General features: G+C 38.3%; 1 protein-coding gene across 2 annotated transcripts in view; it reads right to left on the reverse strand.

Moving 5' to 3' along the window:
• The window catches only part of CALCOCO2 (calcium binding and coiled-coil domain 2), a 35912-nt gene extending 27222 nt beyond the window's left edge, over positions 1–8690 (reverse strand). For both annotated transcript variants that reach the window (XM_087947037.1, XM_087947036.1), the window contains exons 1-3: positions 8607–8690; positions 7827–7881; positions 5597–5670 (exon numbers count right to left, since the gene is read on the reverse strand). The gene's annotated coding sequence lies outside the window, so the exon portion shown is untranslated. The remainder of the gene's footprint in view (positions 1–5596; positions 5671–7826; positions 7882–8606) is intronic.
• Positions 8691–14348: the final 5658 nt, after the last annotated feature.

A 14348-nucleotide genomic window follows, 5' to 3' on the forward strand; every position in this document is an offset into this window, starting at 1 on the left:
AAAGCATAGAAGGTACCTTCTTCCATTTGTGGTGGTCGTGCAAGGAAACCCAGAAGTACTGGCAAAAAATGAGGCGCTGGCTAGAGGAAATAACCAAGGAACAAATAGAGTACAAACCAGAGTCCTTCCTTCTAGGAATTTTCGATAAACAAATACCCAAAAAATCGAAGTATATTGTAATTCATATCTTAACCGCAGCCAGACTGGCATTTGCCCAGTGCTGGAAATTATCTTCCATTCCCACTGAACATATGGTTATTCAGAAAATTTTACAATGCGCCGAAATGGACAAACTAACCCAAGCACTAAAAAATAAAGAATCCTCATCCTATTACAACAATTGGAATCCTTTGTATAATTGGCTAAACCAAAGATAGATCACCTCTAGGAAAATTATGGCCGAGGGCCTTCGAAGCAGAGATAAAGAAAAGCACCGCCGATGATACTTTTGAAGAAGAAAGGATCTTACAGACAGTCACAAAATATGGTTTTATTTTAACTGTTTTCCCTACTCTATCCTTCCCCTCCCTTACTCTTCCCTTTCCCCTCTCTTAGGCTTTCTTCTCTCTCCCTCTTGGTCTATGCCAAGGCCTATTTGTCTTTTTGTTGTACATAATTTGTAGTTGTGTTGTTCTTTTAAAGGTAAAACTAATAAAGTATTTTTCCAAAAAAAAAAAAAAAGTTGTAACCCGGAGTTAAGCCGCTTTCTAAAAAGAAGTTTTATGTCTTTATGTTATGTATTTTGTTTGTTTATGTTTGTTTATTGAGAATTAATAATGTTGGATAAGAACATATGAAACAGTAATAATATGAAATATAGTAATATGAAATAGATGAAAGTATAAGTTTAATGAATAAAATTGAACAGAAGTAAAGGAAGAAACAGTGAGAAGTTGGAAAAAGAGTAATAAGATATGAAGTTGAATACATAAGATGCATATTAAATTGTGTTTGTATGGAAATGTGATAATTTAGAATTATGTTGTACTTAAATAAGATGTTTTATTTGTTTTGTTAAGAAGTTCTTAGAAAAGATGTTCTATGTTCTTACGTTTTATGTTTTATTTGTCTGTGTATTGTCTTTGAAAATTAATAAAATTTGTTTTTTTTAAAAAAAATTTAAATCGATGAAGCTTGCCAGAAATAAATTTTAATTTCCCAAGCAACAAGTAGCTGATTGATATTATTTATAGGAGAAATTTAAAATATGGTAAATATAGAAGGAACATGTTTGGAGGAACATATGTCGCCAACCTGGAAAGGAAGAAAAGTTCCCAATCAATTCAACTAGGTTTCAAGTTTCTGAATTATAGTAGTCCTGTCTCTTTTGTATCTGAATTTGGAATAAAGACCAATATCCTCCTAATAGTCATTGGCAGAGAAGGATAGAAGTGGCCCTACAAAGAGAAGAAATTCTTAAACAGCCGTTAGAATATTTTATAGACTATAGTATTGGAATATTTTATTTGAAGCATTTACACTTTTACTTAGTTTGAGAAGCCATATCTTGTTTTAAGACTTGTTGACATTCTTACTCTTCACTGCTCAGAGGCATTTGAGACAGCTTGTCCAGGAAAGTGAGATAAGGTATACACCCCCAAGGACAGCTTATTAGATAAATGTGGTTTCACGAAAATTGGACATAAGAAAGAAAGGAAGTCCTTGAAATGGAATCATTTGAGGGGGGAACTTGATGACTGGACAAAGGGGGTTAATAAAGAAGGGACAGACTGTAATGTCTACAACCTGGGCTGGATGGATGGATGCTTGCCACTGCTCACCAAACAGCTTGTTTTCATTATTTTTACTTAACTACATTTAACTGTCTGCTTTTTTTTAATCATCCCAGAATGATCTTGTTAAGAATAAGGAAATTCCAACACATCCTCAAAAGATACATTGGTGATTGTTAATAGTAGCAAGAGTCAGATCAAAATAGTTAACTACTGATGTGTGCTACTGCTTCTTGATTATTCCTTTTACTAAAATAAATAAGAATTTACATAAGACAAGTTCCCATGGGATTGGATCTTGATGTTCAGTGCACAGGATCGCACTGGGTTTTTTAATTCAGTTCCCATAATAAGTGGGACCGATTCTGGTGATGGAGGGGGGAGGAAGCACAAATACTCATAAACTAGGTTTGTGTATGGAGATTTGCATTTTGATCAATAATAGCAACAGCACTTAGACTTACTGCTTCCCAGTGCTTTACAACCCTTACAGAGTCAGCCTATTGCCCCCAACAATTTGGGTCCTCATTTTACCCACCTCAGAAGGATGGAAGGCTGAGTCAACCTTGAGCCTGGTGAGATTTGAACTGCCAAATTGCAGACAGCTGCAGTCAGCAGGAGTAGCCAGCAGTATGCCACCATGGCTCATAATAAGATGATTTGCTGGATTTGTTCAACAGGCAATAGAAGCAACTCATTTGAGAAGGGCTGCATAAGAATTGGGAAACAGCATTTCTTTATGATCTGCCTCCTCTCAACACATACTGTCCTTGCTAATGGAAGCCCACCTTATTTTAATTACTAATTTCAGCAAATAGTAAGCAACATGCCTTTCTCAAATGTACTTCTCCATCACTACTAGATAACTAATTTGTGTTTTACTTCAAAAGAGTTTTTTATATCTAAAACCTGAGTTGCTGTCAAGATCAGTAATGTGATCTGCAAATGAAACTAAAGGCACAAAGGCTTAAAATCAAGCGTAGGCCAAAAAATGTTTCTTGGACTCAGCAGTTTCTACCAAGCAACATTTTTTTAAAAAAAAAGCCATGTATGCTTTCTGCCTCAGACTTTGGGGCCCTCTGATTGACTGAAAACTTAGGCTTACCTCTTTTGGCCCTGTAGTGTTTGGCAAATCCTTAGTTCAGCATTACATAGCTTTATTCACTGAAATAAGGTAGCTTCCCCCCAGTCAGGGCTTTCTCGTCTACAATTCTCTTCATCTGAAATGTGGGCTGAGGATAACTGAAAGAGCCTTTGTAGCTGCAAGACAGGGAAAAGGTGTTCCAAGGAGACAAAGCTCCATGGAGCAGCTCTTAATGACCTCAAATAATGATCGGGAAGACATTACATTCTGAAAATAGCAGTAGAAGCCCAATACACAGCCCTTCAGATGATGCTGGATCATAATTTTCAGCTGCCATAGTGAGCATGAACAGTACAAATTGCAGAGAAATATAGCTTGGTTCATCAACATCAAGTGGAATCTTAATTCCATAATATGATGAAAGGAATATAGCTGACACCATCCTCTTAGGGATGCTGCTGTTCCTCTTGGCTCCTGTGCTTTTAATACTCATTAAACGGTGTATGATGTTGCAGAGGGGAGTTAACTAAGTTGCAATTCTGTTATAAACAGCTTCTACAAATATCTCTTCCAGCAGTTGGGCTGCTGGGCTGGAAGGGATGCTTGTAGTGGTTAAAATATTGAGCTATTATTGAGAAAGCCCATGTTTAAGTCTTTTTCAGTCGCTAAAACTCAAGTTTGGTTCAGATATTAAAACAAATTCTCAAACTCTGGTTTTGGGTCTCCTAATATAACTCATGTATTAACAGAAGCTGTAGTAAGCTCTGAAAAAACTATGAAATAGTTATGAGGTATTTATTCACATGAGGAATAAATAGAGATCCTACACTATATACAACAAAGGCAGAAAACAAATAACCCATCTACTTAGCCATAAGTGAAATCAGGTATGAAGATATTAGTCATATGAAATACTTGTAGTCAATTATTTGCATACATTTACAGCAGCTTTATAGATTTGCTATATTATGGATAATATGCACTGCTGGCTGGGGAATTCTGGGAATTGAAGTCTACCTTTCTTAAAAGTTGCTGAGTTTAAAAAGTGGATCCAGGATTAAGTGCAGGTTTGGACTAGATAACCTCTAGTCCATAGAGAATAACAATTACTCCATGAATGTTTCAGGTAATTCCATTTTAAAGAGAAGAACAGCTTTGATTTTCATTGTACAATTTCTATATTTTGATATTTAGCTTGAGATTTCCAATCATGCTCCACATTTATTTTGACTCTGCATATTTTTTAAAACAAAGTGCAGAATTCAGGAAGCAACTTTACTGGAAATCCAGTTTTTTAAAAGGTGTCAGAAAACAGATCAGGAATTAACAAAAATAAGTAATCTCAGTTTAGTATTGAAAAATTGTTTAATCATACATTTGCACTTCTGTTCTAATCTGGAAAGATAACATACAATGAGTAATGTTGTTGCCTGTTATTGTCAGTGTCAGTTATATGAGTCTTCTAATGGGATGAATGAAGAAATCTAATTGACAGTTACTGCTTCCCTTGACTTCCAATTCTTAATTGTGTTTGGTGTTTGTAAATCTCTCACTTCCCTCACCCCTTCAGTATCAAACCCCTTCTCCCTTCCTCTCCTTCTGGTTCCCTTTGCAGAATGAGAGCCAAATTAATAATAACTTTGCACAGGAACTATCTATTCTCCAAACATGATCAAGCTACCTTTAACACTAAACACAAAGCATTCATGCCCTTGGGCCCATATCTTATTGAGAAAAGAGGGCAGAACAACCTTCCTTCAGGCTATTCAGATATGATTGCAAACTATTTTGCGGCCAAGATAACTTATATTCATGTTGGCAGAAAAATATCACAGCAATGACTTGCAAAGTAACCACAGATTCTCTTGACCTTGTGTTATCCTAGGAAGAGAGACAGAGACCTTACCTTCAATCCATGTTGGCTGGACTTCTTCAGACAGTCCTACCACAAACTATTTTTCAGCCAAGATAATTTATATTCATGTTGGCAGAAGCAAGGAAGATATCATGGCAATGACTTGCAAAGTAACTACAGATTCTCTTGACCTTGTGTAATCCTAGGAAGTGGGGCAGAGATCTTACCAGCGCCTTCAATCCATGTTGGCTGGACTTCTTCAGGCAGTCCTACCACCAACCAAGCTGAAGTGGCCCCCTACTGGTAGATCTTAGTACAGTGGTGGGCTTCAAATAGTTTAGCAACCGGTTCTCTGCCCAGTTGCTGGGTTGGCATGGCCATGGTAGGCATGCCCTAGTTGGCCTCCTGCACCACCCTTGTTGCAAAAACGGGCTTTGGGGGGGGGGGCATTTTCTCCCTCCCAAGGCTCCAGAGGCTTTCCTCGAGCTCCTAGGAAGGCGAAAATGGCCTCCCTGGAGGTTCTCTGGAACTTCTTCCGGTTCTTCTGGGAGGCCTGTTTTTCACCCTCCCCGAGCCTCCGCACGGCCCCTGCACTTACCTGAAATCCAAAACGTGCCATGTGGGGACTCCTGGGAGGGGCGGGGTCAGCCAGGAGTGGGATTTGCCAGTTCGCTAAAATTAACAACCAGTTCACCCAAACTGGTGCAAACTGGTAGCAGCCCACCCCTGGTTTAGTAAAGTAATAACGAGATAAGAGCCAACTGCTCAGTGAGAAAGCATTTTAAATATTTTTTTAAAGAACTAAAGGCAGTACTGTATTCTACTTTCACTTTTCACATGCTAACAAAAACCACAGCGACTTTAACAATTGAAACAATGGGATTACTAATTGTGTCATGAAACCATCAAGTAAATACTACTTACCAAACAGCAGAAACAGTTCTGAACTTGTGCTTGTCTTAACAGCTCTGTGACAGGCAGAAACTGAGCTCGATGTCCTTAAATAGGGATGCAAAGGAAATTCAATATTAATTTCGGGAATCTACATTTCTGCATCTACACACAAGTGGGCTATATCTGCTTGAACTATGTTGTGGCATGTGATCTCCAACAGCTAGAGCAGGGGTGTCAAACTTGTGTCTTCATGTCATCATCACATGATGTATCACAACTTTTTTTCCCTTTGTTAAAGTGGGCATGGACGGTAAGTTTGACATCCCGGGACTACAGGTATCAAGATTCAGAGGGAAAAAATACAAGATTTGGGGAAGTGAAGGGAAACAGAAGTTTAAAAACAAATTTTTTAGGAAGATTTTTTTCACCCCAGATTGGCAAGTTAGTATCATATTGTCAAATATTTGACAATGCCATTCTAGCTTGCCAATCTATCCCTGCAATTTCATTAGAAAGAACCAATGTGGTGTTTTGGTTAAGGTACCAGACAAGGAACTGATCTGTGCACTGATTAGACATATTCAGAGCAAATGAATTGCCAATCAGGCCAAAATAGATGTCTAGTGATGGTGTCCTTGATAGCTAGCCTATAGCTAAAAAGAATAGTATCAGCAGTCAATGTATTTTATTTATTTATATCCCATTTTTATTATTTTTATAAACAATTCAAGATGGTAAGCATGTATAATGTTCCTTTCTATTTTCCCCACAACAGCTGAGAGTGAGTAACTGGCCCAAAGTCACCCAGCTGGCTTTCATGACTAAGGCCAGACTTGAATTCATAGTCTTCAAGTTTCTAGCCTGGTGCTTTTTAACCATTAGATTACACTGGTATGTTTAACAGGAGCTAGGTAAAGTTATGCTTTCCTCTCAAAACTTCATGCAGTTTTCTGGGAAGCATTTTCAGAAGTGATTTGTCAACTTTTCAGGGCTGGGTGTGTGTGTGACAGGCTTAAGGTTACCCAGCTAACTTTATATCTAAGACAGGCCTGAAACTCAGGTTCTCCCACTTCTAGTCTAGCATGTTAACCACTTAAAAACTACACATTGTTGTGTAGCATGGGAAAGGGGAAGATGAGAGACAATAATATTGTGGAGGTGGGGAGCAGACTGTTCATGAGGAAGGTGATTCCACCTTTTAAAACCAAAATGCCCTGTGTTCTACCATAATACCTTGTGATCAGAGCCCTAGTGGTTCCAGTTTGGGGGCATTACTGTTGAATGTAAGTCAGTCTCTAATAAAGCACCTCTCATGTGTGATTTAATTGTGAATGAAAAGGTTAATCTTGCATATATTACTGAAACTTGGTAGAGCATGGTGTTTTTTTTAGGGTTTTCTCAGAAACACTTTTGGCTGGGTAATAGTACTTGCACATTTCTGCCAAAATAATATTTACTTTCTGTACTGGGCAAGCTCCAACTCCTTTCTAGAAACAATGTCATCTAGTGGGACCCAGGAGGCATGCCTTTTTTATTGCAGCACCTACCTCACAGGGCACCAGACTTCTCCTTTATTACTCTGGATCAGAAACGAACAAGTTTTTCAGAGTTCCGATACAGAAAATACATTAGAAGATTAAAATAAATATAAACACAAAAAACAAGTACTCTAACGAGCACTCTTTAAGATGAGAAACCTATAGGTAGGCAAATTAAGGGGGGAAAACATTACACACCTCAGCAGAAGTTCTAAAACAGTCATAAATTGCTAAAAGGACTCTTTAAGGGAGATGGGCAGTTTAGAAATTGGAAACAGGAATAAAATAAAATACAAAGAAAACCTACATTCTCTGGAAACCCAAATTCTCCCTGAGTAGATGCTATGATTAAAGACCAGGACAAAAAGAAGTTGGGAACTCTGATCCGTTCACACATTATGAAGCTGAAAATTTGACCAGAACCAAGTTAGACTTAAGCAGCTATCAGGATTATTGCAGGAAAAAACTCTGAACCATTTGGCAAGAACTTGTTAGAAAATGAGCAAGGTATAGCATTAATCGAATGACCTACGACAATAAAAACCACCAAATCCAATTTGAAACTTTCCCTTACATTTTTTGATGCTTAGGCATGACTAAGGAGAAGCAAAAGTAAACCTATGCAATTATGAAACATTATACTGGATTTTAGTAAGGTGCTGTTTCAAAACCCATTCCTATGAGGATGCTATCTTCTATACATTCAAACAATTAAGACTCACCTGATCTGTTATCCTAAACAGGTAGTAGTTTTCTACTGATTGAGGCAAGTCCCACCTGCAAAAGTCAGAACACAAAATAGGGCTATAATGTGTGCAAAGCAAATCTGTATAACTTTTGTTCAGTGCTTTGTAGAACGCTGTACAATTTTTGTCTCAAAGTTCCTCTCAGTCCTTTGGTACTCTTGTGGGAAACCTAGCCTAGTTAAAATATAAGCAATCAAGTGGAAAAGGCATATCATAATGCTAATATGCATTACAAGACTTCTAACATACATTTTCTCTATGGCCTATTTGACTTTTGCAAATAAATATCGTTCGTTTTCCGGAGCCTACCTTCAAGGATTACACTTGCATGAGTGTAACTCATTTCTCCTGGTGAGAAATCAAAGCAAAAGGTAACAGAAGCTTTGATGCATTGTTCTCTGGATGAATTCAGCCCTTTGCTTTCTGAGACCCGGTAATCATTGAATCACATTTCCCAATATAATAATAATCAGAAAAAACACAGTAAATGTATGTCCTGGAGAGTCGAAATGAAATCCATCCGAACTGCATGAAGTTGGAGGACTTACGCCTTACAGAACTAGGTGAACAGTCATCCCTGAACAGTCAATATAGCAGCGAACCAGAGAAACAAAATACACAGCTAGAGCGTAATAATCTTTATAACATCCCTTCTGGACATTCACCCTGTCTTTAAAAACACTTTTCTTTCTCGTACCTGCTAACGAAATAGTTAGTTTGTTGTTAGAACCAAACTTTTCTTAAATTCTTACTCACTTCTTTGCCGGTGGTTAGCAGAAGCGAAGATCTCCCACAAGAACCAAAGTCCGCTCAAGTCAAAAGACTCTCTCAACTCCGCTCGCAGTAAGAGACGCCTTCTCGGTTTATAAACCCCCCACGCCCATTGTGGGATGATATAACCTAAAATGTTGCAAAGAATGCTGGGAGGTGTAGTTCTGAGGTGCAATTTAAAAAAAAGCTTTTAATCTGAGTTAGTAACTGTTGGGGTTCAGGATGAAGAAGGATCAAGGACCACTTTTAGCAGATTCTTTTTTGAAACTGAAGCTTGTCAAAACACTAGTTCATTTGTAATACAAATAATAAAACGGACTATTTCCTTTTTTTTTCCTTGTGGAAGAAATGCTCAACTGCTTTTCTTAAAGCATCTCACAAACATTTTAATGTACATTTTCTTTTATTACTATGGACAAATTTCAGTTCTACCCTGAGAATTAACCAAAACAGAAAGCAAGAAAGAGTGAAGTGAAAACTGGTCCTTGGTCTCAGTTTTGTTGTTACAAGTCTGCGAAGAATACAATCCAAGTTGCATGTATTGAGTTGCTATCTTAGAAACCTTAGAAAAGAATGCTTTGGTGGATTTCATCTACAGGTAGTGAGTGACTTACCTGACTGTTTTCAAAATATAAGGCTGGTAAATATCTCCTGGTGGTATCTGAACGAATTGATAGATAAGCTTGATGTAAAAAGATTGCTGGAGAAAGCATAATGTAGCGTACAAGTAAATGTACATTTTCCTTCTGGGGTGATGATAAGTGTTGACCCCATTATGATCAGTTAATGGCAGGCCACATTAGAACAATTAGGCAAGCTCACAAGAATCCAAGTCTTGAAAGAGCTGAATTCTCCTACTTCACTGAATAATCCCTAAGTCTGCTAATCAGCAGGGTGGGAATCTGCTAGGTAAGAATATCAAAATCAACACTTTTATCTATTGATAGTCAATAGACACTTGTAGTCTATTGGTCACATCATCATCAGACTCTGAGAAATAGTGTGATACTGTTCTTCACTTTCTAAAACCCACCAATCAGATGATCTGCAGACTGCAGGAAGTCATAGGTGAAAAGGAAGAGCTTGTCTTAATGGGCAGATGCTCTTCATAGGTCCATGAATAGACTTAATTTGCAGGTAATTAAGGAGAAGGGACATGTTTATTCCAGTCTAAAATGGTTAGTATGGTAGGTACTCAATAGACTCCATCTCTTACTATCATCTGAATACAGTGCCTGGTATTTTGCTCATTTTAGAATTGGCATATATTGCTTTTGGCTTTTGGATTCAACACTTTATAAGGGATCGGCTAAAATTGACTTAAGGCTGGCTGCCTGACCTTTGAGGTGGAGAAAAAATGACAATGCCATTGTGGACATAGAAAAAAAAAAGATGGCAGAATTTAATCCAGGCTAGTATGAAAATTGATGGCAGGATTTAATCCAGGTTAGGATTACAATTCATGATTTCATGATTAAGGATTCTGAGGAAAAAACCTAGGAAAAGGATTTATTAAAAACTGAAAAAAAGTCTTAATTTCACATTGATCCAGTCTGATATGAAGAAAAAATTTCCTTGAGCAAAATTCATAGAAGTGCAGGATTAAAAAAAAAAACTGGCACCAAATCTATTTTACACAGTCCACAATTATTTTGTCATTCTTTTAAAGTAATCCTGCCATCTCCCATGAATATTGAATTTCTTATTCCATAAAAAAATTGCAGAAGAGTATGGTCTCCCCCACCTTTGCTATACTTACCTTTGAGGACAGATGCAATTTGTCCCTAGCTAAGCCATCATTTAGGAATCCACTACTTTTTAAATTTCCAGCTAATAATAGTAATGAAATAGAGAGTAGGATGCTCTTCATTTCTCCTCATTAAACCTCCTACTAAAGTGAAAAGAGAGCGTGGAAGTAACAGGCAGTAGACAGAAAATAGAGCTGCTTAACTCATTCTTTGCATCAGTCTTCACACAAAAGGAAACTATAACCTAACCTACCTACAACTATAAAAGACAGAGTAGAAATAAAAATTAAAATAAGCAAGAAAAGTATAAGAAAACACCTATCTGATCTTAATGAATATAAATAACTGGGACCTGATGGATTACATACCCAGAGTTCTGAAGGAGCTGGCAGATGTTATCTCAGAACTCATTGTATCGTATCTTTAAAAAATCTTGGAGCACTGGGGAACTATCAGAGGATAGGAAAAGAGCTGATGTGGTTCCCATCTTAAAAAAAGAGGGGGGGGTGGAATAGATCCAGGAAATTACAGAATAATCAGCCTAACATCAATACCTGGGATGATACTGGAAAAAATAATAAAAAAATAGATATGCGAACATCTAAAAGCAAATCAAGATATAACTAGTAGCCAATACAGGTTTGTTTAAAAAAGATCATGCCGAACCAATCTTATTTCATTCTTTGACAAAGTGGCTAAATTAGTAAATCAGCAAAATGCTGTGGGCATAGGATACTTAGATTTCAGCAAGGCATTTGACAAAGTAGACCAAATCTACTTCTTGGTAAACAAGAAAAATGTGGGATAGACAGCACCACCACCAGATGGATTTGTAACTGGTTGACAAACTTTACTTAAAGAGAAGTCCTTAATGGTACTACATCGACATGGAGGCAAGTAAGCAATGGGGTACTACAAAGTTCTGTCCAGAGGTGGTATTCAGCAGGTTCTCACCAGTTCTGGAGAACCAGCAGTGGAAATTTTGAGTAGTTCAGAGAACTGGCAAATACCACCTCTGACTGGAGATTTTACAGTATCCTTCCCCTGCCACTCCCACAGAACTAGTAATAAAAAAATTTGAATACCATCACTGGTTCTGTTGTAGGCCCAGTACTCTTCAATATCTTCATAAACAACTTAGATGAGATAATAGGAGAACTCATCAAATTTGCAGATGACATTAAACTGGTAGGAACAGCCAACACCCCAGAAGACAAGCTCAAGATCCAAAAAGATATTGACAGACTTGAACAATGGGCCCTAGCCAACAAAATGAAATTTAATGTGGAGAAAAACAAGGTTTTACACTGTGTAGGAAAAACCAAAGGTACAAGTACAGATTAGGTGAAACTTGGTTCCAAAATAGTAACTGTGAGAGGGACCTTGGAGTCTTAGTCTTTGCTCGCTTTGAAGTGGAGACATCAGAGACAGATAAAATACAACTACCACCCAATTGTAGCCCCCACCTCATTGTGGAGGAATAGGAGGTGAGAACATTCTGAGGGCTGTGGACCCTAGAAAGGCTGCCAGTCCTGACGGTATCTCTGGCCGAGTGCTTAAAGACTGTGCTGATCAGTTGGCTGGAGTCTTTACCAGGATCTTCAATCGGTCTTTATCCCAGTCCACTATCCCAGTCCACTATTCCATCTTATTTGAAGGCTTCCACCATTGTTCCATTGCCAAAGAAGTTCCCTATCAATAACCTCAATGATTATAGACCAGTGGCACTCACTCCTATCATCATTAAGTACTTTGAGAAATTGGTCTGCCGGCACATCATTTCTGGTCTTCTGCATACATTTGATAAACACCAGTTTGCATAGAGAAAAAATAAATCTACAGAGGATGCTACAGCCATCACTCTTCACACTGCTCTGATTCATCTAGAACAGCAGGGGGGTCTATGTGAGGATGTTTTTTGTGGATTTTAGTTCTGCGTTTAATACAATTCTTCCACATAGACTAGTGTCTAAACTTCTGGACCTTGGGCTTTCTAATTCAATCTGCCTTTGGATTATGGATTTCCTGTCTGACAGCTCACAGAAGGTCAGATTAGGTAATCACACCTCTTCAGCCTTTATTCTTAACACTGGTACACCACAGGGTTGCATGTTGAGTCCCTTACTCTATATTCTTTATGGGCATGACTGCATTTCCACTTACACTAGTAATACTATTGCTAAATTTGCAGATGATACAACAGTGGTAGGACTTATCTCCGGAGGATGAGTCTGCCTACCAAGATGAGGTGGACCGGTTGCTTTCATGGTGTGGAGACAATAACTTGGTCCTCAACATCAATAAGACCAAGGAACTTATAGTGGATTATAGAAGGAACAAATTAGACATCCAGCCCTTGCTTATCAATGGAGACCGAGTGGAGCAAGTGGCCAGTTTTAAGTTTCTGGGTGTTAGCCTAAAAGAGGATCTGACCTGGGGTGCCCACATTGCAGCCCTGGTCAAAAGGGCCCAGCAAAGATTATACTACCTGAGACTTCTCAGAAAACAACAACTGAATGAAAAGCTGCTGGTAACCTTCTACCACTGCACCATAGAGAGCATTTTAACATACTTCACCTCTGTATGGTTTGCCAATTGCACAGTGGCAGATAGGAAAGCACTCCAGAGGGTTAACATCATTGCCCAGAAGATCATTGGTTGCCCTCTTCCCTTTTTGGAAGAGCTTTCTAGCTCCCGCTGCCTTAAGCAAGTTCAAAACATTCTCAAAGATCCATCTCATCCTGGGAACCCTTTTTTTGAACTATTACCATCTGGCAAACAGTACAGAATAATAAAAGCAAGGACAAATAGGCTGAAAAATAGCTTCTATCCCAGGGCAGTAGCTTTTTGGAATTATAGGGTATAGTACAGTGTTGGTGTGGTGTCAGGGGTTTTCAGTTCAATGTGTGAAGGGTGAAGGATGTCTTTGTATTTATTTTCATAGTCATGGTCATGATGTACACTGAAGATGGTGTTTGATTTCATTGTATGAGGTGCAATGACAATAAACTAAACTAAACTAAACTGTGAGAGGGACCTTGGAGTCTTAGTGGACGATCACTTAAACATGAGTCAGCAGTGTGCATCAATAGCCAAAAAAGCTAATTGGTTGTATAAACAGAGGCGTAGAATCAAAATTGCGTGAAGTATTACCACTTTATAAAGCCTAAGACCACACCTGGAATACTGCATCCAGTTTTGGTCACATTACAAGAAAGATGTTGAGACTTTGGGGAAAAAAAAGTGCAAAGAAGAGCAATTAAAATGATTAAAGGCCTGGAGACTAAAACATATGAAGAACAGTTGGAAGATTTGGGTTTGGCTAGTCTAGAGAAAAGAAGGACTGGGTGGGGGGCATGATAGTAGTATTCCAGTATTTGAGAGGCTGTCACAAAGAGGAGGGCGTCAACTTATTTACCAAAGCACCTGTACACAGGACAAGAAGCAATGGATAGAAACTAATCAAGGAGAGAAGTAACTTGGAACTTCCTAACAGAAACTTCCTAACAGTGAGGATAATTAATGGAACAGCTTCACTGGAGTTTTTAAGAAGAGACTGGCCAGTCACTGCAATGGTATAGGATCTCCTGCTTGATTGGGGGCTGGACTAGAAGACCTCCAAGGTCCCTTCCAGCTCTATTCTTATTCAGAATGAAGGACTATTAGGTATACAAAATATTAAAAGTTGGATAAAAACAAATCTGCAAGCTACAAATTTACATCTCTCTCTCTCTCTCTCTCTCCCTCCTCCCTCTCTCCCGACAGTTGTTCACATTCAACTATCCCTCAGTTCTCTGGAGGTCCGATATAGAAAGAATCTGCAAAGTACCAGATTAGGGAAGACCGGCCCTTGATAGAAAAGCAGCAGGCAAATCAAATCTAAGGCGAGAGCCTTAGGAATATGTTTGATGAAAACCAAAATTTATTATAGCAACAAAAATGACACAACCAACAAAAATGACACAGAGGGCTTATTTCG

This window comes from Notechis scutatus, chromosome Z (genome assembly GCF_049901735.1).
Source record: "Notechis scutatus isolate UNSWTSFEM ecotype Mainland chromosome Z, rNotScu1.2, whole genome shotgun sequence".
Lineage (NCBI taxonomy): Eukaryota > Metazoa > Chordata > Lepidosauria > Squamata > Elapidae > Notechis > Notechis scutatus.